Source organism: Mesocricetus auratus, unplaced genomic scaffold, assembly GCF_017639785.1.
Source record: "Mesocricetus auratus isolate SY011 unplaced genomic scaffold, BCM_Maur_2.0 Super-Scaffold_100006, whole genome shotgun sequence".
NCBI classification, from domain to species: Eukaryota; Metazoa; Chordata; class Mammalia; order Rodentia; family Cricetidae; genus Mesocricetus; species Mesocricetus auratus.
This window is the reverse complement of record NW_024429190.1, coordinates 102,394,426-102,420,539: the sequence shown is the minus strand read 5'-3', so window position 1 is coordinate 102,420,539 and position 26,114 is coordinate 102,394,426. Positions and strand designations below refer to the sequence as shown.

Sequence of the window (26,114 nt, the reverse complement as noted above, 5' to 3'; positions counted from 1 at the left end):
GGTAGGAGAAAACTGACTCCTGCAAGTTGTCCTCTGGCCTCCATAATCACAAGTCACAGTCACTCCATCTCTGTCTCTCTCTCCCTCCCTTTCTATTCCTCTTTCTCTTCCTCTCCCCCCTCTCTCATGCATGCATTCATGCATGCATGTGCCACAAATATAATAAAAACAAAGTAAAAGAAATCTTTTAAATTAACAAAATGCATTACATCAAAAGGGACTGCGAAACTGGACTCTTGAACCAGATAGACGTTGGACAAATCATTTCATTTTTTTGTACTTCCGAAATGGAGCTCCACTGGGGATGTATCTACAAGCTATAGAAAGATGGCCGGAAGGAAGACACAGGACTTGATGCTCCTCAGCGCATGCCACAACAGACAGGTCAGCTGTTCCTTTTGCTGTCCATTGAAACCAAAGCCAGTAGATGCTTAGAGCCTCACATCTAACTGCAATTACACCTACAAGATCTCCACAAGTGCTGCCAGAGACAGCAAGCCTCCCTTGTAAGCTACAGACGAAACTAGAGTCTTCTGTGTGTTGGGGATCGGGGTGTGGTCTTTCTTCTTACCACAGGATTCACATGTAAAAACTAAAGCATTAGTGGGTCCTGGGCACAAGAAGACAAATGCACTCCAAAGTATGATGGCAAGTCCCACATTTCAGAGTGATGCAAGGCCATTACCACAAGCGGAGCCCACTACCAAGGACAGGAGATGTCCCTATCAGTGGGCTGGGTCAGCCTACTCCACAGTCCTTTCTTTTTCCAGTGTAAAAAAAATGGAGACATAAAGGCTCGAAGACTACGGCTAAGAATGATTTTAAACAAGATTTGATGGCATCTGAAAGAGCCCCTTTTATCTTTTCCATCCTCACTTTATTGTCTAGACTTTTATGAGCTGTGTGCTTGAATTTGACCCAAGTCCCGGGTACCACACTCCAAGTCATATGGAACATGTGTTCCTCTGACCCAGGGCGTTAACATACTGTATGTATGTCAAACCCTTCCTCCCGCCACAAAGTCAACACACTCACACCAGGTGAGGGTAAAGAAAAAATCACCACACCCAGGTCCTGTTCTGAGGAAAAGTGATCTTGTCACATCCTGTAGGGACAAAGGGCAGGCCACAACCAGGATCACCGGGAGAACTCTTGCCACTATTCTTACTGCCCAGAAATTCCTGTGTTTTTCTGGAATAATCTTTAATGTTGGTGAGCACACAGCTTTAGCCTTAGCATTACTTCTGTGTGATAAGGTGGGATTCCCCCCCTGGTGTCCATCACCTCCCACAACGATTGTCTCCTGACACCAGCCCCTCACCATGGCCATGGGCCCTGATATGGACCATGAATTCAGCCAGTATTCTCTGAGCAACATGTAATGACTTCTCAGCATTTCAGAAATCAAACAAATACCCTGTCAAGCTGTTCTCGAATTTGGGATAAGCTTGCCTTTCCTTGTATCAAATAGGACTTACGTGTGGTAGTGGTGGTGGCATTGAGAATGAAATCCAAAATTTCACATAATCCAGGCAAATGCTCCACCTCTCAGCTACATCCTCAACCCCAAAGGATAGTCTAACAGGAACGTTCTTAAATTAGTGGGAAGTCAAAGGAGGCGTCGATGAAAAGAGCCACCGGAATTCTGCCCTTTTTGTGGGTAACTGAGTGAAATTTGCCAGGCAAAAGCAATAACATTGATATTCATATCCTCTCTCTCTCTCTCTCTCTCTCTCTCTCTCTCTCTCTCTCTCTCTCTCTCTCTCTCTCTCTCTCTCGTGTGTGTGTGCACACTTATGCACTCACACAAGAGGTCAGAGGAGGATGCCTTGTCTCTATCACTCATCACCTTGTCATTTGAGATGAGGTCTCTCACTAAACCCAAATCCCATCATTTCTGCTAGCTAAGCGGACCAACGAACTCCAGGAACAGTGGTCTCTGTTCTCCCTAATGCTGGAGTTACAGGCTTGCAGGGTCAAGTTTTTATGTGGGTCCTGGGGATTTGAACTCAATTCCTATGGCTTTCATAAAGAAACTCTTCCTCACTGAGTCATTTCCCCAGTATTTTCTTCTTAAAGGAATTTGGGCTTGTTGTTGTGTTTGTATGTTTGTTTGTTTGTTTTAACCAAAAGTTAACTAAGAGCCATTGACTGTGTCATAAGCCTATACCAGCCTTTCCTTTGGGGCTACCAATCAGCTCCCAAGTCACGACACAGAGAATTATTATTAATTATGAATGCTCATGGTTAGCTCAGGCTCCTTTCTGACTAGCTTTTTTCTTTCTTTAACTTAAATCAACCTGTTTCTCTTCATCTACCTTTAGGCTTTTTGCCTTTCTTTCTGTATGTCCTACAGCAGCTGCCTGGCTGTCTCCTTCCCTTTCTCCCCCATTCTCTCCTCCTCCTCCTCCTCTCCTCTTCCTAGATTTTTCCTCCTACTTATTCTCTCTGTCTGCCAGCCCTTCCTATCGCTCTCCTGCCTAGCTGTTGGCCGTTCAGCTTTTTATTAGACAAATCAGGTGCCCTAGGCAGGCAAGGTGAAACAGTGACACATCTTTGCATAGTTAAACAAATGCAGCAGAAACAAATGTAACACACCTTTACACAGTTAAAGTAATATTCCACAGCAGAAACAAATGTAACACATAGTCACATGGTGACATAGTCCACAGCATAAGCCTAATTATTTCAGGGCTGTGCTGTCACCAGAGACTCAAACTCTATGGCAATGGTTGGTATGTGACATGAGAAAGAAGAGGTTGGAAAACACAGGTGGGGTCGTTGAGAACAATGTAGGGGCATATAGGCCAAACTGAGAGGAATAGTTGAATTTATACTGGAAAGATATATTACAGTAAAAGTATGAAAGAGACAATTTTCAATGTTGTGCCAAAAAAAGAAAGACAGAAAAGCAATCCTCTCTAAACACAACAGGCAGCCACTGAGGTATTTGGCACGCAAGCTACCATAGTCACATGGACTGGATTTCCCTAGTTCCTTGTGACCTCATGGCAGGTCCTTGCCAGCCTCACATCAAAGCCAGTCCTGCCCCACTCCCAGCTGCTGCTCCTAAGCTGCCCACCCTGTTGCCCTGTAGACACCTGTAGAGTTTTGGTTTTTCCAGTTCTCAGGGGCATGGGTTACCCCGGTGCTACCCTCTTCTTCAAGTGACTCAATACATTGATTCCCTGAAACTATGTGGGTCTTGTAACACTTGATCACTGGCCCTCACTCCTTCCACTGGGGATCTGACAGACACACCTAGCATGTTATAAAGGAGGAGGCTGGGATGGGAAGAGTCTGAGATGGGACCTAGGGACAGTCTTCAAAGGGGAATCATATCTCCAGAGAGCCTAGGGTGTGTGTGTGTGTGTGTGTGTGTGTGTGTGTGTGTGTAAATCAAAGAAGTCAGCCAACTCTGTATCTATATCTGGTTTAACCTAGGACAGAATGAAATGACAGAAAAGAGCAAACAAGATAGGGGGACACCAGATTTTAGAAACAAACTTACAAATCTGGGGAGGTGTCCGACTCTAGAGGAAGCACCCCAGCACGGGGACTTCTATCATAGCTGGGTTAGCCCAGCCAGCAGCGCTTGGGGAACAATGGCTGACCCCTTGGTGACAAGTGGCAGGCTTGCCTCTCCTTCCATAGTGCCCTCTTGGGTTCTCCCAGGGATGCAGGTGAGCATCCAGATAGCCACGATGGCCCTTCCTGGGGAGGCAGTGTGGTGTGAAGAGTAATGGCATGTGAACAGCCAAGAAAGAGTGGGAGCTGGGAAGGACGGGCCTCACTACTTGTAAAATGAATTCCACAAGATAAAAACTGCTGTGTTGGTAGGAGTGACTTGGAATGCAGCCCTAGGGTGAGGAGCTGGTGCCTGGAGACAGGGGGTTATTAGAGGTGATGGGTACGGGGGAAAATCCCACCTTATCACACAAAAACAATGTCTTTTAAAATACCAAAAGAACAACTTGCTTCACAGCATTTGAATTTGCTTATTAGAAAAACGTCCAAAGCCTGTCATGTTGCCATACGGACACTGTCTGGTCAGCAAGCTGTCCAGGACCATAGGCAGAAGAGAAGCAATGAGGCAAAGGACCCAGATGAAGCTCCTGACCAAAGGCAGAGATGGTGGCCAGTCTTAATGTCTCCTGGTATGGCAGGCTTCGCCCACAACCCTATCACTTGGGAGAGCAAAGGCAAAAGGATCTTGAGGTCAAGGTGAGCTTGGGCTATGCATACAGACTCCATCTGAAAAACAAAACCAGAAAACCTCCCTTCCTAAACTCCTGGCTTTCCTTTGGAAAAGGAGGTGTTCTCTTTAAATAACACTTTCATTATTGATGATCTGGAAACCATATGAATACAAGAAGTAAAAATTACGCTCTATCTAATCAAACTGGTTAAGCACAGCTACTACTCACTTTTCAGAGTTTTACTCCAGCTGTAAGTCTTTCTCACTTAAGTTCCAGCCTTCCCCTGCTGCAGCAAACACCTGTAGCCCCGTGGAAAACACAATTCTAAATAGTCATTGCTTCTGATCTCAAAGGCACCCACATTTATTTTGTTTGCTTTAGCAGAGGTTTGAAATGCTCTCGGGTATAGAATTAGAATCACCTACAACTTTCCAATAGCAGGTCACTGCCACATAATACTTTGAAACAAGTTCTACCAGATCACTTAAAACTATAAATACACTGCTTTACTAATAGGGGTTTTAATAATTATAAGGATCAGGAAACAGGGTCTGCTTTTTAAACTTTTTATTGTTTATTAATGTGGCAAGGGGTTGCATGTATACGCATGTGCTGGTAACTACGGCAGCCAGAAAAGAGCATTGGATCCCCCAGAGCTGGAGTTACAGTTATGAGCTGTGTAGCATGGGTGCTGGGAGCCCAACTTCCATTCTTTGAAAGAGCAGCAAGTGCTCTGACCCTCTGAACCATCCCTCCAACCCCAGGTTGGTATTGTTTTGAACCTGTCACACTCAACTACATTTCTAAAAGCTATCCTCAGAGACATGTCTTCCACAGGCATGGTTTAAGCTCACAGAGCACACATCTGGGCATGTAAAATGATTTCATCCTCTGGACACTGAAGATTTATGTATGGGAGATGTTACTTCTAATTTGTAATCTATTCATTTCGTTTTTCTTCGTTGGGTGGTCCACTCTACATCAGGAACACTGAGGTTCTGAAGCAGAGTAGAGAATGGTCTCTAGTTACCATCTTTCTGTAAGGATCTTAGATTATCTCCCAAGGGTACATCTGCAACAGTAAATGTACTGGAGCTGGGGAAATGGCCTGGTGTTTAACTGTTTGATGCCCAAGCCTGAGGGCTGGAACTCAGATTCCCTGGGACCCATGTAAATGCAAGATGCTCTCATCTTGATAATCTCTGGGTCAATTAAGAAATCTACCTCCAGAGGGAAATGTCCATAAACACCCGCCTCTTAGTACTGCTGCCCAGAGACTTCTACAGCAGTAGGTGAACTTGATGTAAGTTCCTTCTGGTAACTTACTTCCTGTAGGACATGAGGGGCTCCATCTTGCTCAACCTTAGTCCCTCACCTTGGTATGCCTTGCTTCCAAGGGGGAACTGGTGTGTTACTAGTACTGCCTAGGCCAACAAGAAAAGGAAATGTGTCCAGAGCCAGCTCCGTGTGCAGAATGTATGCATGTGCTCCTACATGTGCGCTTTGGCATGTACTGGATGGGGGGTGTGGAGGGATGCTTCTATTGACTACACAGCTACGTGCCTAGCTCTATCACGCTAAGGAAATTTGTTGTAGTTTCTCATAAGAGGGTGGGGAGAGGAGGAGGAAGGGAGAGAGAGAGGAAGCAAGGGTACAGCATGGGTTGGCAAGTTGATCAAGCCTGAGTTCTCTGTTTGGGGGTTTGACATTAGAAGAAAACTCAGACTCTTACAAATGCTAGGCAAGCGCTCAGCCACTGAGCATCATCCTGGTTCTTCAAGCTTCAATCTCTCTCTCTCTCTCTCTCTCTCTCTCTCTCTCTCTCTCTCTCATGTCACTTACTGCTTAACCTGGTCTTCACATAGGTCTTAAGCAGTTCAACTCCTTCACGGCCTGGGGACTGCGGAATGTTCTCCTCAGTTTGAATGTGACCCCACAGAGCACAGAACACAGTGGGAGAAATACCCTGTGTGGGGTCCTTTGCAGAAGATGCCATCTAAATTAAATTATCCACACTCTAGGTGCCGTTCACCTGAAGGAAAATGCCCAAATCCAGACAGGATTGGCCTCTTGAGTCACACGACACACAGCTACAGAAGGCGGATTTCAACTGTGACTCCTGACATCCCTTCATTGGTGATTAATGGCATGGAGGGAAACAAGCCGCCAAGCACCGACATTAAGAGAGAAAACTATTTTAAACATCCCCATTCTAATTAAATATTTCTTCTCAGATCACTTGCAAACTAAAAATAGTTTTGATCTGTCCACTGGGGGCCACATCAAGTCAACATGGAGTTTAATTAGATTGCTTCAAGCAAGAATGTCATTCTCTAAGACATTTGACAAGCGTGCTAACTCTAGGCCTCAAGTCCAGCTTACCTGGGCACAGTGTCCACGCCCAGTGGAAGACTGTATTTGTTCTACAAATGGACATAATATGGCTTCTTTAAATTTATTTAGTTAATTAATTATGACTGCAGAGAAGACTCAAGAGAAAAGCACTTGCAATTGATTTCATATTTATAATTAATCTACTAAGGTCTTAAAGTCCCATTGTTGGTGATCAAGAATGTATTTAACTATTTACCACAGAAAACGTTTGGTATGCCCCCACCCAAACACAGCACATAAGCCAGTATTTTGTTCCAGGTGCCCCCATGGAATTCAAACACTGAGCACATGACACAGCTTCCTCCCCTGAGGCTTCATTTTGACTACTGTCAATTTTGTCAACCAAGTGGTAGACAATTTATTAAGCTGGGAGATTGGAAACCCTGGACTTTAGGTATTTACGCATCATAAAAAAACAGATGAATGGGAAAGCGTCCCCAGTGAACCTGCTACTAGGTCATGTTTCCTCCATCTCAGCATATTCCTTCATTCATTCACCTCATCACTCTACCGAGCAGGTGGGTCATGGCTCAGTCAGTCAGGGCCTTCATCCTAACAGGGCAACAGAGAGACTCTAAACACGGCGATGCTCTCAAGTTCTCATGCAGAAATGTAGACTCTAGGTCACTGGTTCTCAACCTTCCTAACGCGGTGACCCTTGGGCGTGGTGAGACACACACACACACACACACACACACACACACACACACACACACACGCACACTAAATGTATTTTTGTTGCTACTTCGTAACTGTCATTTTGCTACTGCGATGAATCGTAATGCGAGCATATCTGATATGCAAGCTGCAAAGGGGTCTTGAGCCACGGGTTGCGAACCTCTGCTCTAGAGCGTCACGGCGTTGCAGTCCTCAGCACATCTGACCACATGCTTCACCATCGTTTGCCTTTTATCTCTGCCGGCTTGGCAGAACATGGCTGTCTCTGGATGCTTCATTTGTGCGTTACTTGATTACTAATAAGACTGGATGTTTTTTCTAAGTATTTGTGGGTCAAAGGCATTTATTCCTTGAGGAATCTGTCCACATCTACTAGCATCCATCCATATATACATACACACATAGTCAGGCACACACACACACACACACCCCGCAGGGTCTCCATATGGTTTCCAGTTGGGATTCCTCACCCTTGGTGATTAGAACATTCCACGTAGTCTGTGTCTTTCCAGAAAAATAATTCTGTAATGTTACCTTTCTTTTAATGATTTTCCTGTTATGGAGGGAGGCCTGACCTGAAATTTTATTCTGATTATTATAAATCAGCTTTGTCATTGTATTTCTGTCTCAGTTCTATGTCTAGAGGTAAATTCTGTCTTTTAAATGTTCATCAATCTTTGTTTGATCAAGTCTTACTCACCATGGGTTCTGAAATGGGATGAAACATGGGTTCTAGCTATATCTTTCCTTGAATTCAATCAGTTGCTGGAGTTTTTCTTAACTCCAAATGGTTCCACTGATGCCCAGAGCGACAATCCAAAAGAGGCCTCCCTCAGCAATCCACAGAACCCAACGACCATGACAGCCTACAGAATGACCACAAGGCAATGAGCAGGATGCATCATGAGTTATGAAGCAAACAGCCGAATACTTTCACTCTTTTAAAGCGTTTCGTCCCTAAGCGCTCACAGAGAGACAAATGATACCATCAGAGAAGCAGACAGATATTTACTGGGGGGCCACAATAAGAAGTGTTCTGGGTTAAACCAGGTGTTATAAATGCAGGGTAGGAATTAAAGGCCGATCGTCATTTTTAAAGACCAGGTACAATTTTCCACTTTAATGTCAATGTATTGGGAAAATTCCAATTAAATGACAGTGTATTCAACCAGCAGCTCCCTGAGCAGGTACAAAACATGTATGAGCCCCCACGGTTGGCGAAGACCCATGGGAGCTGCGGCTCAGCCTTTGCTTAGAGGTCTCTGGGCAAGGAAAACAAAGGACAAAGAAGGTTGTTCAGGCTAGAGGTAGACTGCTACACGGAGGTCTAGGGACTCTTCTTGACCCATCTTTGGATGGCCTAACACTCACTACCAGCCACTTCCCTTCATTTCTACTTCCTGTGCTTTCCCTGGTTCTCCAAAACAGGACGTCCCATGTTTGAGAGATGTTCAAGTAGCACCATGTGTATAGCTGTTCCCCTATCCTTCAGCCCTCGGGTATATGAAGGGCTTTTCTCTTTCCACCAGGAACTCTCCCACAATGCATATGCGTTGACGAACTGTGGATTCCATGGGGCTTATATTCCAGGCGGAGGTGGCAAGCTGCAGTTGTGCAGACCAAACAGGTCCACTGTGTCCACCTCTGAGCCCAAGAGCAACAGGTGAGTCCTACAATTTAAGGACTTTTAAGCCAGGTGGTGTTTGTGAGATATGAAATCTTACATCTCGGTGTTTACAAATAAAGTTTTATTGGAACACAGACCTGTCCACTCCCTCACTCCCTCGTGTACACAGCGTCTACTTCTCCTCTTCCACGGTGCGGTGGCAAAGGTGAGCATCAGGATGGGGGCTGAATTCTTTATGAAAACACTGATAAGATTCGCTTTTCTAATAGGCAATGAACTACATAGGGTGGACAAGACAGTGAGAAACAGCTGACACTCTGCAGCACATGATTGTGACCAAGAGACGAGAAAGCATCCATGATAGGCGTCAAGGAAGTTATTTCCTGAAATACGTTAAGTTGAACTGGGACCCACAGAAGGACAGGGGTCAGCTGGGGAAAGTCGAGTCAGTGGTAATACCAAGGACTAGAACTCTAAAGAGAGAGCCAGAAAACCACCTCCTGCGTGAGAAGGCGGGGAAAGCAAGGGGATGGCTCTCGAGCAAGACCTGACCAGTGAGCTGAGGTGCTGACCACAGGTTCTATTCGAGAAAGGCCGCGCTTACTACTAAGGGACAGCTGCCTGGTCCAGCCGTCCTGTAGCAACATAAAGGTGGATCAGAGCAGTCACAGGCTGATCCTGGCTGGGAACATGGGGAATGGTCCGGCAAGCGTGGTGGCATAAAATGTGAACAGGGACGAGAAGAAAGTTGGGCTCAGGAAGTGAAGCCTGTAAGACAGTGCTAGACCAGAGAAGATAAGAAGTGTCAAGGGCAGAGGCCAGATTCCCAGTTAAATGAGACCACCGGTAACCCTGTTGGGCTGGAAGCACTGGGGAGTTGGCTTGCACACACGGAGGAGAGAAAACTTGGTCTTTCAGATGTCCAGGGAAAGATGACGAAGAGGAGCATTGGCTCTCAGGGTCTGGGCCTCCTCAGAGAAGCAATCGGACAACTCACCAGACTACCTTCTGAGGCCATGTGCTTAGGGGGACTCGCCCCGAGGGTCCTCCTCATGAACTAAACTACCTCCTGCACACAGGCCTAGGGCCTCTGTGAACTACCAGCTGCTGAATATGCCAATGGTCCCTGATCACCACCACCCACTCACCCCTGCCTGGCACACAATCACCTGGCCCTTCAACAAACATTTATTAGTATCCTTTTATCTCGAGTCACACAAAGTCAGTCAGTGCCTACTGTCTCCAGGCATGGAGCCATCGCATAGGCAGGGTTCCTCGGGGAAAGACGAGTTTTCATGACAAGAGGCCGCCACACCTCATTACGCAGTGCTCACGAAAAATGCTGTTTGCCCAACTTGAAGCAACCCGTAGGTCCATGGAAACCAGTCTCATCTTTCAGCAGGAGAGTTAAGCTTGCCAATGGCCAGAGACTAGGGAGATGTGAGGGCTCTCTGCATTCCTGTGAGTGGTGTGACTCTTTGGGGGGGGTCACTGGAAGACCAGCAGGGAGGTCACCTCCCAAACAACCCTGGCACTGACTTCCCCATCTTCCTGGAAAGCCCCATCTTGGGAAACGTGAGCACAAAATGACCCAATTTGTACAACTCTTTTTTTTTTTTTTTTTTTTTTTTTTTGGTTTTCACGAGACAGAGTTTCTCTGTATTGTTTTGGAGGCTGTCGGTCCAGCCCGGCCTCAAACTCACAGAGATCCGCCTGCCTCTGCCTCCCGAGTGCTGGGATTAAAGGCGTGCGCCACCAACGCCCGGCATTTGTACACCTCTTTAACCGTTCATGCTTCAAGGACCCCCCAGCCCACACCAAAATCAGTTGTTCAGCATCTCTCGGTATCCTGTGTCAAACAAAGACAGGAAACCCTGGCAACCCTAATAGGGCCCTCATCAGGCCACTGTGAAGATGAGAAGATCCCCCATGCTAGAGGGCTAAGTACCCTCCTTGAAAATAGCAAACACTCCACAAATGACATTTCTCTGTGTGTATAGTTAACAAGTATGACAGACCCAACTCTGGGGCAGTCTGAAGGCATGGGACAAACCTCAGGGGCACAGATGCCCTCCTTCTCTTGGCATCACCTGAAGCAGGTGGGGGGGCGCTGAGCATCCTTCTTATGACAGAGGAATTTTGGTCATAATAATTAAGCCCTACAATTTTACATATTACTTGCTGCAGGCAGGGGAGACGGCTCAGAGGTGAATCCCGCTTGCGGTGCAGACACGGGGGTCCCAGATCCAGCATCCACACAAAATGCCAGGCATGGCGGCAGACACCCAGATCTAAGGGGTGCAGTGGGGTCAGGACTGAAAAGGAAGATCTCTGAGACTTGCTGGCTGCCAGACTAGCTGGAAAACGGTGATTTGGGCTCACTGAGAGACCCTGTCTCAAGGGACTGAGGTACACGCATGCACTCACGCGCGCGCGTGCGCGCGCGCGCACACACACACACACACACACACACACTTTCTGTGACAATGTTACTGGCAGCATTACTTCCTTTCATGCATATACAAGGCATGCACACCCCACTCTGAACAATGTGCTAGCAAACCTCAACCCCCCTCCTCAACCTCCCAGCTTTGAACAATGATATGGGCTCCCCCTCCCCTCCCCCGGAACAATCATATTTAGACAGTTTCTACTCAGGTGTGTTCCAATGCGTCTGGGTGTAAAGAATAGAAGGGCCAATCCGGCCTGGAGTAGTTTTGAGTGCACGTGCAGTAAGTCAAAACTGCGTCCCCTAGTAACCTTTCAGGGAGAGTCCCGTTTGCCATCTTATGCCTATGCATAACGGAGCATGCAGATGATGAAAGTCAGGTGCCACGTGGGAAGGGAAAGGCACCATAAAGATAATCGTATAGCCTAAACTGACCAAAATCAAGAGAGAACCACACAAGCAACACCCCCTTACATGCTAGCCCCTTCCTCCCTTAGATCCCATAAAAGGACACCCTGGGCTGTGGCCTGGGGCACATAAGCATCCTCACTCATGTGGTGTGGCCCGGCTGTCAATCTTGACAGCTGTACTTGTCTCTAATCTGCACTAACCCTTTACTCCACACAAATCTGTCTCGCCTCTTCTGCAAATCTGTGTGAGCCCCCATGTTCAATTCTCTGGCTAAGAGGCCAAGGGCCTGGAAACACCCAACCCAGACCCCAACCACCAGTAATATATGCACATTTCCTTTGAAACAGCACTTCCCAAAGTATAGTCCTTGGACCTCAGACAGCCCTGCTCTTATGACTTAGAGAATCTCCAAAGTCAAAGGTACGGACCAGTTGCTAAACATTAAGAAAATGCAAATCAAGTCACAACGGTCCAGTGTTCCTAGGTGCTGGAGATATGACCCAGCAGGTAAAGTGCTTGCTGTAAAATCATGAGGAGCTGAGTTCAAAACCCCAGCACTCACATAAAAGCCAAGAGGAGTAGTCAGCTTCTGTAACCCCAGAAGTCGGGGAAAGGAGAGGCAGAAAGATCCCAGGGCCCTCCACAGCTCCTTCCCAAGTATGAACTGCAGGGCAACCCTGGTAAGTCAGGGTTTATTCAAAATGCACACACACCGGCCTTTGGAGTCACCCTAGGAGCTTTGATTCACTCATGTATGGGCATTTATTGTTTTTTCATTCATGTTTTAATTTTTTACGTGTGTGTATGGTGTGTGTGCACCTCTCCGTGTGTGTCCATGCACCCTGTATGCACTTATGGTTATTGAGTGTCTTTCAGTGTCTGTGGGGGCCCACGCGCCCCTGTGTGTACTTAGGTCATTGGGTGTGGGGGCCCACGCGCCCCTGTGTGTACTTAGGTCATTGGGTGTGGGGGCCCACGCGCCCCTGTGTGTACTTAGGTCAGTGTCTGTGTGGGCCCACGCACCCCTGTGTGTACTTAGGTCATTGGGTGTGGGGGCCCACGCGCCCCTGTGTGTACTTAGGTCATTGGGTGTGGGGGCCCACGCACCCCTGTGTGTACTTAGGTCATTGGGTGTGGGGGCCCACGCGCCCCTGTGTGTACTTAGGTCAGTGTCTGTGTGGGCCCACGCACCCCTGTGTGTACTTAGGTCATTGGGTGTGGGGGCCCACGCACCCCTGTGTGTACTTAGGTCAGTGTCTGTGTGGGCCCACGCACCCCTGTGTGTACTTAGGTCATTGGGTGTGGGGGCCCACGCACCCCTGTGTGTACTTAGGTCATTGGGTGTGGGGGCCCACGCGCCCCTGTGTGTACTTAGGTCAGTGTCTGTGTGGGCCCACGCACCCCTGTGTGTACTTAGGTCATTGGGTGTGGGGGCCCACGCACCCCTGTGTGTACTTAGGTCATTGGGTGTGTGGGCCCACGCGCCCCTGTGTGTACTTAGGTCATTGGGTGTGGGGGCCCACGCACCCCTGTGTGTACTTAGGTCATTGGGTGTGGGGGCCCACGCACCCCTGTGTGTACTTAGGTCATTGGGTGTGGGGGCCCACGTGCCCCTGTGTGCTCTTATGGTTACTGAGTGTCTTCCAAGTGCTCTTCATCTTCCTTTATTGAAGACAAAAGTCTCTTGCTTCCCCTGGAGCTTGCCAATTCGGGTAGTCTAGTTCTAAGGGCCAATCTGTACCAAAATAATGCAACTTCCCGCTGAGTTCATCATTTCTCTTTTCTACTGATATATCCTGGACATATCAGAAATGTGGCTTGGAGAATGACTCCGGACACGGACAGCGGAGCTGAACACCTGTGGCCAAGAGCATGCAACTCGGTGTGGCCCTGGGGATGGCCTAGATGCTGACACTGCAGCCTGGGACAAATGCCAGGCTGCTCCTCCTTGCCCTGTTGAGAGACCTTTGATTGAACCTTTTAGACTTCTGGTAAGGAGGCCGCCTCCCTGCCTCATTTCCCAGGCCAGCCTCTTCCCCAGTGCCTGTCCTACCCCACAGAACACACTCAGCCCAGGCTTGCCCTGTGAACAGCAGTGGCGATGGTGACATCAGCAACCACACCCCATGCTGTTCCTGGCGGCTGAGCCCTCAGTAGCAAGTCAGGAGCTTTACACATTCCCTCCTACTGTAGCCTAACAAACTCCTCTAACTGTAACGTTCACATCCCTACACCATAGACAAAAAAGCCAAGAGGCTAATGGATGTCCCCATGCTCACAGAGCTAAGACTTAAACCGAGAACAGTACAGTTTTCCTCCCTAACCCCATAGCCCACCAGTCTCCAGGAACACCCAACCATCTCTAGACATGAACTTCTTTTCTCCCAAGCCAATTGGATCTAGAAGTTTGAAACTGGGGTCGAGAGGTGGACTCGAGGCATGGTACCTGCCTGCCTGGGACAACAAGAGGGTATCTGAAATTCAGGCTCCTTGGCCTGCTGTCATAGCTCCAAATCTAGTTTTCAAATGAACTATCTAATGCCACTCTTACAAATTAGCACAACCTAAGCAGCCACGTGGGGTCAGTCCACAGCCACCCACCCCTGGAAAACAGAAGTCCTTCAGAACACAGGGAACTGCATGGATTCCGGGGTTTCTTTTGTCTTTAAAACTCTTCCTCCCCTAAGATAGCTCCTCCAAGAAGTCCTGGGTTACCATCCAGTTCTGATCCTAACAACAGTAACCAGCCATGAGTTCAGCAAAGCCATGGGGGATAAAAGGCTATGTTGGACGCCAACCTGACCCAGTAGCCAGTGAAGACAGTCATCCACTCAAGTTCACCTTGCAGTGGCAGACAGAGAGAGAACCGGAAATGGAGAAAGGTGGCTACAGAGGTCAACTTGACACAGCCTCTGTGGGTATAGGCCACATTGTCCAACCCACAGCTGGGAGCCACCCAGAACTCTGGGAGTGTCACTTATCTGAACTGAGATGAGCTTTGGGACATCCAGCCAACTCTCAGGGACAGATGTGAACCATGCCAATAATTATTGTTGCATTAAACAGAAATATCTTTGCAACATTGGGCTCAATACATTTTTAAGTTCATTTCTTTGGTTACTAGAGGCCACCAGGAAAAATTTAAAGTGCATAGATGGTTGGCATTGTATTTGTGGGAGACAGCACCATCCTGGGTAAGGGCAGAGTCAGGGTTAGGGCCAGGCTGTAGATACCGTCAAACCTCGGGGTTCTTTCCTCCACCCCAAACCCAGCCTGCAGTCACTTCTGCTCCCTTTATCCTCCTGGAAGCCTGCCACTCCCTCCATCCAGAGCTCACCAAGGCTCGCAGTTCAGGTCCCATCAAGCCCAAGACCAGGCCTCCTTCCCTTCCTGGCCACCCTGGCTTATTCACGGCACAATCCTGACCTTAGCAAGTGGCCCCTGGGGGCTCTCTCCATCTCCTTTCATGCCTTCCGCTCTCCCTGCATGCCAGGGCCCCGGAGAGAGAGCTCCCACTTCAGCCCCCACTCCTCGTGGTCATGCCCTTCAGAAGTCTGTGCGTAATTGTTCTTTGCCCTCCCTCTTTAATGAGCCACTGGCTCCTGGGTGCAGGGTACATGAGCCCAGACTTGCTCCTGTCTGAAGCTGGTTACTGCCCAGCCACACCCACCTCACCCCAGCACTAACGCTCAACAGATGTGAACCCAGAGTCTAGGCTCACACCCAGAGCTGCACACCTGCCAGTCTCCGGCCGATGACGGCAGCAGCAAACAATCCTGGGAGCTCCTCGCTGGCATCGTCGCCCCTTAGCTGGAGACGCACACTCTGCTGCCTTGGATGCTCCTGCCAATCCAGGCTCCTTTCCTACCCATCCTTTACCAGACGCATTAACAGGGGCACAGGAAACCTCTGCTCTGAGCCGCGCTAACGCCACGGGGAGAGAATGGGACTAGAGGCACCACAGCCCGAGCTCAGCATCTTCCCCTGGCTCTCAACCACAGGGCTTGTCTAGGCGATTCCTGCTTCCAGGTCGTCGTGTGTCCCGAGACCACAGAGGAACAGAATTTTGAACCCCAGTGCTGCTTTCAGTCTGTGACATTATGTAAGCTTTTTTTTTTTTAAGAAAGTACCTTTACATATGTATTAAGTACATGTGAGGTCTCCTTTCGTGTTTACATTGCTCCCCAGACTTTTTGGCTAAGATAAAGCATTAATTCACATACACATGGAGAAATGAGCAATTCAAAGCAATTAACATATATCACCACAAACTCTAACATGTCTCTACAGTGAATACACCCGAAATTCCCTGCTTGATTTTGAGGTATGTAATGTCAGAGGATTAGCACAGTCACCTTGCTGTGCTTGGGACACTAGGCCGTGTTCCTCGTACCCAACTGAAACACTTCACCTGTGGCCTGACCAACCACTCCCCATCCCCTGCTCTACACAGACTCTGGGGCCCACCATTATCCCGATCTTTACAGAGCAACCTAGAGTCCACATGCAGTGTGTCTTCTAGTTGCATGACATTCCATTCGCCATGACATCCTTCTGGCCCGTCTCTGTTATCTTAAAAGATAGGAGTTTGTGCTTTCTTATGTCTAGATGGTATTCTAGAATACGTATGTGTCCCCCAACATTTTTAATCTAGCTACTGTGGGTGCACACCTGGGCTGACTCACCCGTGAGCAGGGCTGCACTGTGCACGGGTGCTCAAGAGTCTCTTCAATGTGCTGGTTTCATTTTTAAGCTTCTAGAAGCTTCTATGCCAGGATTATTTCATTTGTAAAAGTAATTGTCTTTGAATTGTGGAGATTCCAGGTGCTGGTGTAAGACACACTTTCATTAGAGGGTGCCTACGGGTGCCGTGGCATGAGCACCCACAGGCAGTGCCAAGTCCTCTGCTTCCCTGTGGACTCCAGAGGATATGGGAGGAGGGTCTGGGTCATTCTCTGTCTCCCATCCTAAGTCTCGAAGGTGCGCGAGGTGTGAGACAGCAGGACAGATTCAGGTGGGTGGCGGTTTTAAGAGTCTGATGTCTGTGCCCCTCCAAAATCGTCATGGTAATATCCTACCCTGCCCCTATTGATGCTATTTGGAGGCGGGGCCTCAGAGATGACTAGAGAGAAATGGGGTCATGGGGTGGGGCCTGTGATGAGGTCCGTGCCCTTACTAAAAGAGACATCACAGAGATTGTATCCCACCATCCCATCCCTGTCCCCATGTAACATGGCCATCTGCAAGTTAGGAAGCCCTCACCAGAAACAAACCCTGCTGGCCCACGGTCTCTGGTGTACCTGGGAGAAGGTACTCCCTTTGTTCAAGGCCCTAGCTCACGGTCTTAGGTTAAGGTAGCCGAAGCTCAGAAGGTGGGGTGAGCCGCTACCCACCGGCGCCTCCTCACAGGAACCCCTGGCCTGGCTAACGCACACCATCAGCCGTCTGCCACCCACTGGGGTCCAGTCACCCAGGACACTGTTCCACGTGAAGTCTCCACACCCCCACGGAGTTAAGACCTTGCTTTATCAAACCACCACGTTGCTGTCAGAATACTCTAGACCACAAGACAAGTTGATGGCAGCAGCATTCACAAAACGCAAGTGTGCAAACGCTAAGCAATGAGATGCAGAGCTCAGAACAGGGCACAGGGCCTAGCGGACGCGAGGCGATCTTCATCTGCCCCACGCACCGCAAAGAAAAGAAAATCAACAGCAACCTCAAAGACGACGCGTGCAAACGCCTCTGGCGGAGACCAACGGGCAGCAGCCTTCCATTGCTCATTCCCCACTGCCGAGGGTCGGCGTGAAGAAAGCAGCCTTCTGCGAGACCCCCTCAGAGCTCAGCTCGTGCAACATTTGCTAGGCTGTGGCCAGGCTTTCCCCTCCAAGGCCGTATCAGAGCTGTTTTTCCTTGTCATTAAAATTCTTTGTGGACCACACTTTAAGGGCAGAATAATATTTTACCGTTGCGTTGTGCCGTAATTTATTTAACCATTTTCTCTATTGTTAGACATGTAGGCAGTTTCTGGTATCACACAGCCATAAATAACGCTGCTATGAACATGGCTGCTACATAAATTTTTATGCACCCACCTATCCCTGATTGTTTCCTTATGAGGGATTCCAAGCAGGAGGAGGACCCGGGGAGCTGCATGAGCCCTTTTTATGGCTCACCCCCCACACTGAGTGGCATCTGTATAAAGATACCCGTCTCACATTGTCCCTGCCAGCACCGGGTGTTACCTCTTCAACCATCCGGTGGCGTGCCATGGCGTGCCTTTGTGCGTTATCTCAGCTATACATACGAGAGTTTGGATACACTGGCTTTGTGAGATTAAAAGAAAAAAAAAGCCAGAATGTTCTATCCACGTCACCATACGCCAGGACTAGATAGATACTTAAGTTTTCAAGAAACGGTGTGCTTGCTATTCTGCTTAAGCCATGGTTTGTGATAGTGACGTGTAGCTGGAGAAACAGTTGGAGCAGAGACCTGAGCAGCAGGGCTTCGTAGATCCTCTTTCGTGAGACAATGCCACTCCTCCAGGGGCAGGTCCAAGCAGCATGTTCTTCCCGGGACAATTCGTGTCCATTCTTTAATCCTGTGTAGCAGTGTTACCTCTAGGTCTGCATGCAGAGAAACTGAGGCTGGGAGAGCATTTGGAATTGACCCTAGTCATTCAAGAATTTGCTGGTGCAGTCCAGACTGGACCCTGCCTACCGCTCCGATCGAAGGACAACTGACATCAGACATGTAGCCAATACTGGCTTACTTTTTACTTGATTGCCACACTGGGGATGGAGCCCAGGCTAGGCAAGTACTCTACCTCAGAGCTGTCTTCCTATGTCAAGAGAATTCTCTCACACATGACCAAGTAACCCCATACAATCTGTTTATTTTACTAGATCCTTTAGGATTTCTCCCCAGAGTATAGTAGGGGACCTTGTATAGTACTTACATATGCTGTTGTTAGCTATCAGAAAAAAATAAGGACTCATGAATAATCTTATACATTCATATGCACCAAATTTCTTTAAATGTACTTAAGAATTAAAGATAAAAGTTTTCCAGTAAAGGGTAAGTTATCGTTAAAGGGAGCCATCTTCCACAAAACTCTAGCATGATGACTGTATTCCAGGGTGTAAGTGGCTTAGGAACTTCCCAGTGGCTGTATCACACAAATGGGATTGCTTTCAATATCCCAAAACATATTAAACCCTGGCACAGAGAAAAATAATGAAATGAGTTATCTGATACCATTTGGTATTGCCAACCGGCCCTGGATTGGAGCGATTTTAAAGTTACATGCAATGCACTGGTTTCTGTTCAGACAAAATAAATCTTTTGTCTTTTAAAAGTCACATTCAGGGAATACAAAAGACAGACTTCCCAGGATAGATTGGGTCGAAAGGCCTGTTGGCAACAACGTAGGAAGTGCTGAACAGTGGAGAATGGATGGGAGATGGCTGCTATTGGCTTTGGCTAGCTTGTTTTGCTTACCATCCAGACAGCTGGACAAACAGAAGACTCAAAACAAAGCCAATTATATCATCCTCACACCGAGAGAATTTTCATAATCAGTCAAAAGAAAAAGATCCAAACTCCAGATATGAAAAATCAAATGCTGAAAGCCCCTAAAGACACAAAGCAGTTGAATAACAGCATTGAAAGAGACAAATCTCAACTCAAAGAAGATTATCGAGGCGTGTTAATTAGAGCCGTCCAGCTTTGGTGCGTATGCGTTAGGCATGAAGACAGACCGTGTTAAGTTTCCCTGCAGGAGAAAGATCCCGAGTGAACAAGTGAGTGAGTAGCAATCGTCTGCTTCTTCCTGTCATTGGGAAGAAAAGCCATCACACAGATGGGATACATTTCTCCACACCAAGGGGGACTCTTACATTGGCTCAAGACATATCACGGTGCTAGGACCATTCACTGCCCATTGCCACCGTGGTGGAACACTGTCTTCTGTGTGTTCCATGGCCATTATTATCTTGAAATCAAGCCACCTGTGCTTGGCCAAAAGTGAGCACCACAAGACGAAGACCAATTATCAGTCCCTAGTATGTGTGGGGGGGGTCTTCAGACCCTCACCTGAGACTGCAGGTCCTCACCCATTTCAGCAGCCTGTAACTCCGCCCAGTTGTGTATGGGCTCTCGTGGTACTAGCAGGAGTACCCAGTCTGCAGCTCAGGTTGCCACGTATCTCAGGACACCTGTGAATGCAGTCCAACTTCATGTCGCCATGGCCAAAGATTAGCAACCCCCGTCAGCTAAAGCACGTAAGAGGTAGTGCACAGTTAAATGACAGGGGTAACTCTGTCTTGGGCAGCTACGGGGAGGTCATCACTCATGGCCTCCAGGGTTGGCATTCTTCACTGATGCAACTGTGCAGGGGAGGCCACCCACGTTCTTCTAAATAAATCTCCCACGTTCCCACGTGTGAGGCGAATAAACTCATTGGCTCACCAAGCTGGAGTTGTGTGGGTTCGTTTCTTTGGCCTGTTACTGTTGCCCAATCTCAGGCGAATGGCCATTCACTCGTGTCTCCCCAGAAAAGGCGCACAACGCTTGGCACCTAAACAGGGGCAGAGCAGAATCCAAGACGAGCTTTGGACGAGCAGACGCACCGTGCCTGGCGTGTCACGGAAACGAAGCGATGGGAAGGTGGAGTAGCCATGGTCACAACTGCAGTGCCTGGGTGGTCAGCTCAACTCTCTTGCGACAGACGCTGCTGCACTGCCTCTCTGCCATGAGTGAAAAGACACTTGAGGCTGCTGTTGAGAAGCTGAAATGTCCCCTGGTGGGGATCCCTGGGGAGCCATCCTCTTCTCTACTGTGTATAGAATGATGCATCTCCTTGACACACACGTGGTCTGCCAGGACAATGCGGGAACCTTTTGAGAGCCCAAGAATGGCCAAGGACCAAGAACATCTTGCAATCCCTGGGAGGGAGCAGCATATGAGGAATGGGAGTGTTAGGGGCCGTGGAGGAAGCAGTAGCGGCACCTGCCACGGGTCCGAGGAGACCTCAACTGAAGCTTAGCTGTCTCTGCCCATGTGAGGAGGCAGCTACGGGGGTGGGGGTAGGGGTGGAGACCTGCTGGTGTCATCCTCCTCTGTATCAGCCTATGATTTGGTAAGTCAAGTAGACGGAGGCGAGGGAGAGGCAGAGGGTCTTATTCGCCGTTCCTCGCAGCCAGGGCGTGACAAAGGGAAAGGGCCCCCAGATAAATCTGAGCTAAGCAGCCCTTTCTAGGGTCCAAAAAAAAACGTTTTTGAGTCTGGGAACCGGGGAGAGAATGCATAGCAGTGACAGTGAGTGAGCTATTGCAGGAGAGGAGAACCTGTGTGGTGCCCAATTCCCCAGGCCAGACAGAGCTCTTCACAGGAGAAAGTTCCGCAGAGACCCGAGCCTGGTATCGGCTCCTGTGACTCTTTATGAGGTGGGAAAGGCTCTGGAGGATCCGAGTGACTTAGACCAGCATGTAAATCAGGTTTGTGAAGAACTAAAGCACTCGAGAGACGGGAAAAAGAAAAGAGGGGATGAAGGGGCCTGTCCAGGTCACTCGCAGAAAATGTGGCAAGGCTGGTACGGCGCCAGGCTTCCTGGGGAAACGCTGACAGAGAGCCAAGCCCTGCGTTTGTGAGTTTCTTGGAAGGCTTTAAAGCCTGCACAGTTCACAGAGGGAGTGCAGGTGATCCCTGCGGCCAGCTGCTGTGACTGAAGCAGATCTCATGGGTGGGCACCGGGCCAGCTGCTTCCCTAACAGGGAGGCCAAGGCTGCCTCCCCAGGTAACCATGCAGAGTGACCATCACCTATGAATTCAGCTGGAGACTTGCTGGTCCGTTTCTAACGCGCTTGGGTGGATTCGGGGTCCAGGTACTGATTGGGTCCTGGTGGCCTGAAGGGACATAAGGAGAAGGGCGCCTTCGCGATGGATGTGGGGCCAAGGGGTACATGTAAAAGGACTGGCCTTGTCCTGCAGGAGGGAGGGTTCACATCTTCCCTGAAACAAGTCGTGTGTAATGCTTTGTGTATCTGGATGACCCATATTTATATTTTAAAAGACCTTTGAATTTGTGTGATAGCAATTCATAGTCATCAGAAAGATCAACGAAATTGAACACTGATTTTGTCACTTAGAAATAGTGGCAAGGAGCACTGTGCACTGATTTTTCTTCATAAATACATGGGGCAAAATTGGCCTGCTTGTTCCTATTATAAGGCAAGAGGTCAATGCTAAGGGCAAAAAGAGGACGAAGAGCCTTGGGTAACACCAAGTCAGATGCCTGACGCTACCCTTAAATATCCCATAGTCACAGGATTAACTATAAAGTCTTCATTAGACGCCATACAACCAACAGAACACTAACAGATAAGACAACGCCTTCAGGAAAGTAAAAAGAAACTCCAGAACAGAAGACCTTCCTAGTCCCCAGACATCACCAGACAAAGCTTCAATAAAGGGGACAGTGCCAAAGAAGATGGATTTGCAAATCATTAAAATCTAGTTCTCCTCTACTCGCTCCCCCGCATCTCCTCTCTTTGCCTCAAAACATAACACCATCAGCAAGTTTTTAAGAGAACGTTATCATTTTGTTCATTATAGGCACACACACTGTGGTTCACCTCTTCTCCATCAGCCCTCCAAGTCCTCCTGACCGCAGCTCACTATCCTTGCTACACATGTGGCAATGTTAGACTCTCTAAATGGAAGTGTATCCAGTATTTGTCTTTCTGTACCTGGCTTATTTCACTTAGCTCAATTTCCTCCAGACTTTATCTACATCCCCTCCCACAGCAAGATATCCTTCTGCCTTGAGTCTGACTAATATTCCATTGCCAGTACCTACCTCTCCTCTGTGGTCTGTCTGTCTGCTACACAGAGATCCCTCAGTCCCTTCCGTTTCTTCACTGCTTCCAACAGTCTCGGCAACAATATGAACTGAAAATAAGAGAGCAGGTGGGCAATGGGCTAGCTGAAGGAACTTATCCCTCAGGAGCCAAGCTGGAGCCCCATGCTTCAACCCAGTCTTCATCATCCAAGCAGGTCTCTACAGCCTGAGCCTTAGGGCCGGCTGCTGCCTCCCAGTTCCCTGAAAATTCTCGTTTCAATGGAAACCCCATCAAAGGGAGCTTGAAAGGTGTAGTGGAGCTTGACGCCAGCCTACCTTCCAGAGCAAAAGCCTGTCTCAAAATGAAGGAAAAGAAAAGGATGGGGTGGAAGGCAACCATGGAATGCCCGATACTAAGACAGCCACTCTGAGCTTCATATTCTAAACTCTGAGCAAAGAGCCGGCATGTGCGTGTGCCAAACTGAAGCTGGTCTGGTCAGCAAGCCCCTGCTGGTGAGAGGTGATGGAGGCCTGGGTCCCTTCTGGATGCTTACTGAGCATCGCATGTGTGCGGATGTCCCAAACTTCATGCTGATGGGAAAACACATAGATACGCCATCATTTAGTTTTGAGGCTACTGATCCCCTGACACATGGCTCAAATGCACTGAAGGATGAAATGCTTTAATTCATTGCAACTGAGCAAGCTCTCCTCAGCTGGTGATGGCTCTTGTGGACGAAGCTGTTAGATGCTTTGCCTAGTTTATCGTGCAGGGTAGGAAACACCAGCTTAGTTTAGCAAACCAGGAAATTGATACTCAGGGACGGAAAGTGACATGCCTAAGGTCACAGGATGAGGCAGGGCAGGGATCCAAAAGCAAACTGAATCCGTGACACCATAACTTCTCCACACTTACACACATGGGCGTGAAACTTTGATAGGGGATAAAAATAAAACGGACCGTCGCATCTCTCAGGCATCAGCTCTGTTTTAGTTACAAAGCCAAAACAGAAAGCAAAGCCAGAGGCAGGACCCACACTATCAATTCCGCCTACCCATGTAGACTGCTGGCCAGTGGGCTTGGCGAGCAGCTCCAGCAGTCCTGGCTCAACGAAGGCCTGTGGTTGAGCGTGTTTTATTGCATGCCGAAAGTCTAAGATTGCTTGGGCTCCAAGAACAAAAATGATTGAGGGCAAAGAGGGAAGGGAGGCTGGAGACTGCCCCTTCTAACTCTGAGGGTGGACACTCCAGCTGGCGAGCTGCCGCCCGCCTCCACAGCACGGCACCACGCCCCACTTCACGGAGGCCCCATCTCCACTGCCTGGGCTCCCACGCCTGGGGAGCCTCCATCTCTAAGTTAGGGCCAGCCATTCAAATCACATTACACTGTAAGTGGTTCTACAAATTGTTAGCCCTAATGAAATTTAGCAAGCAGCAGCGGGAGAGGTGCAAACAGTTGGAACTGGTTTCTTGGGTTTCGGGCCCCAATACAAGTGGTTGAAGCGTCTCATAAAAAAAGATAAAACAAAATAAAACACAGGGAGCGTGGTGGACTTCCTGCTGTCACAGGGACACCTTCTTAGGGTTCTTTTTTTCCCATCCCAAAAAGTAAAGAATCTTAGTGATTTCTTCACCCAGGAAAAAAAGTATTTGTTGGTAGAGGTCCTAGAGAAATGTGGAGGAGAAGGAAAACATTGGAGTGCGTAGGTCCCAAGAGAAGAAACTCACCTGTCACCTGTCTTCCAGGATTTCCTCCAGGAAACCAGGCTGCCAGGCAAGAGCTGTGCTCGCTACACTGCAAACAGCCTAGAGACAGCAGGCTGCTCCACGGTGAGCCTTATCCACCCAACAGCATCCCAGCTGTGCGCTCCATGGCAGGTGGGTCAGGTGCAGTCCTTCATGGAGATTACAATAAAGGACTTACAGCTTACGGGTGTATTGAGTGACCACCATCCAGGCTGGTCACCTGCAAACCACTTCCGGGGAAATCTGCACACTGGACAGGACTTTGCCCTGTTCACAGATGGGGGCCAGGGGGAGCCAAAGAAAACCAAGAAGGGGGGAGAGAGAGAGAGAGAGAGAGAGAGAGAGAGAGAGAGAGAGAGAGAGAGAGAGAGAGAGAGAGAGAGCGCACCTGGAAGGGACAAGGTGAGGGCAAGACACTTGGACAGAAAGACAGAAGGACAAGGGCCAACCAATGCAACCCAGGTTCCCGTTTGCTTCATATGACTCCGTGCAAACCACTGCACACATGTTGAAGGATTTGCCTAAAGCCACACAGCAAAATGGCAGACCGTGGTGGGTCAGAGTGCAAACCAAATGGGTTGGGTCTAGGCCTTGGCGCATGGTGCAGACGAAAATTCCCTGCCTGCCTCTCACGGCGCCCTCCGATGGCAGAAGAGGGAGGAACAGCCAGGTGACCCCTATTGGGCAAGAGTCCTTGTAAAAACGTCAGGTTGGGAGAGCTTCTGGTCCTCCACTATTCTCCCTGGATCTGCAGCCTGGGCACGGCGAGTGGGAGCCACTGGGTTTCCAGATGAAGAGGCTGAAGCTGGGAGGAAGCTGGGTGTCTGCCCAAGGGCCGCAGCTGGCTGCTGCAGAGCATGCCTGGGATGCCAGGGCCGGGGTTGTGACCCTGCTGTGTTCAGTTCCTGGTAACCTGGTCTCCTGCTTCTCAGCCTCCACCCTACCCTGTAGAGCCGGTGAATCGGCACCCTGCTCAGATGCCCGGAAGTGGTGGTCTCTACTGCAGCATTCCTGTGGACCCCCACTTGAGTCACTGAATGGAGAAGATGCTGTTTTCTCAGATGCCTGCGATAGCCATGGCAAGAGCACGTGCTGGGTGTCAGGCTAGCAGGATCCACAGTGCTCACCATCACCCATAGTACATTGCATATGAAACTATTTAAGTTCAGAGAGGTTAAGTAAGTGGCCAAAAGATGAACAGCCAATGAGAAAAGTTTGGCCCCAGGGTCGTTTTGGGGTTTTGCTTTCGTTTTTTGTTTTGTCATTCATTTTTACCTTCAAGTCCTTCCCTCAGTAGCATGCTTATGGTGGGTGTGTGGGAATAAATGAGTCATTCCCCAAGTCTTTGAATCTCAGCTCTCCTCAGGCCTGCTAATTCAATGAGAGCAATAGCGAGCCCAGGTCTCAAAGAGTCCAGCTTGCTTCAGTGGAGATGGAAGATCAAGCTCTGAGAAAATCACATTCCATTCAGTACCTGCCAAGTCTTGAGTGAGGCCACTTCTGCAGACAGCTCTGGCCTCTGCAGGACCTGTGACAGCCGCTGCAAATGCCTCCCTTGGCTCTAGACATCAGTGCACCAGGCTGGACACAACAAGCTTTCTCAGGTTTGCCCATGCCTTTCCTATGAGGGTAGCAGGCATGCTTTTCATCTCTCTCTTCAAGAAAGGTCACCAGGGCCTGTCTTCTGAAGATGGGGCACCAGTATGTACCAGGGGACTAGCCTGGTCTGCGTTTTCTTCTGGCTAGGGGACCCTCATGGAGTCTAGGGAT

At 48.8% G+C, this 26,114-nt stretch overlaps 1 long non-coding RNA gene across 1 annotated transcript in view; it reads right to left on the bottom strand.

Moving 5' to 3' along the window:
- LOC110342328 overlaps nt 1-24,582 on the bottom strand; it is a 61,197-nt gene extending 36,615 nt beyond the window's left edge. The window contains exons 1-2 of the long non-coding RNA XR_002384373.1: nt 24,327-24,582; nt 22,617-22,708 (exon numbers count right to left, since the gene is read on the bottom strand). This is a non-coding gene — a long non-coding RNA (uncharacterized LOC110342328). The remainder of the gene's footprint in view (nt 1-22,616; nt 22,709-24,326) is intronic.
- Nucleotides 24,583-26,114: the final 1,532 nt, after the last annotated feature.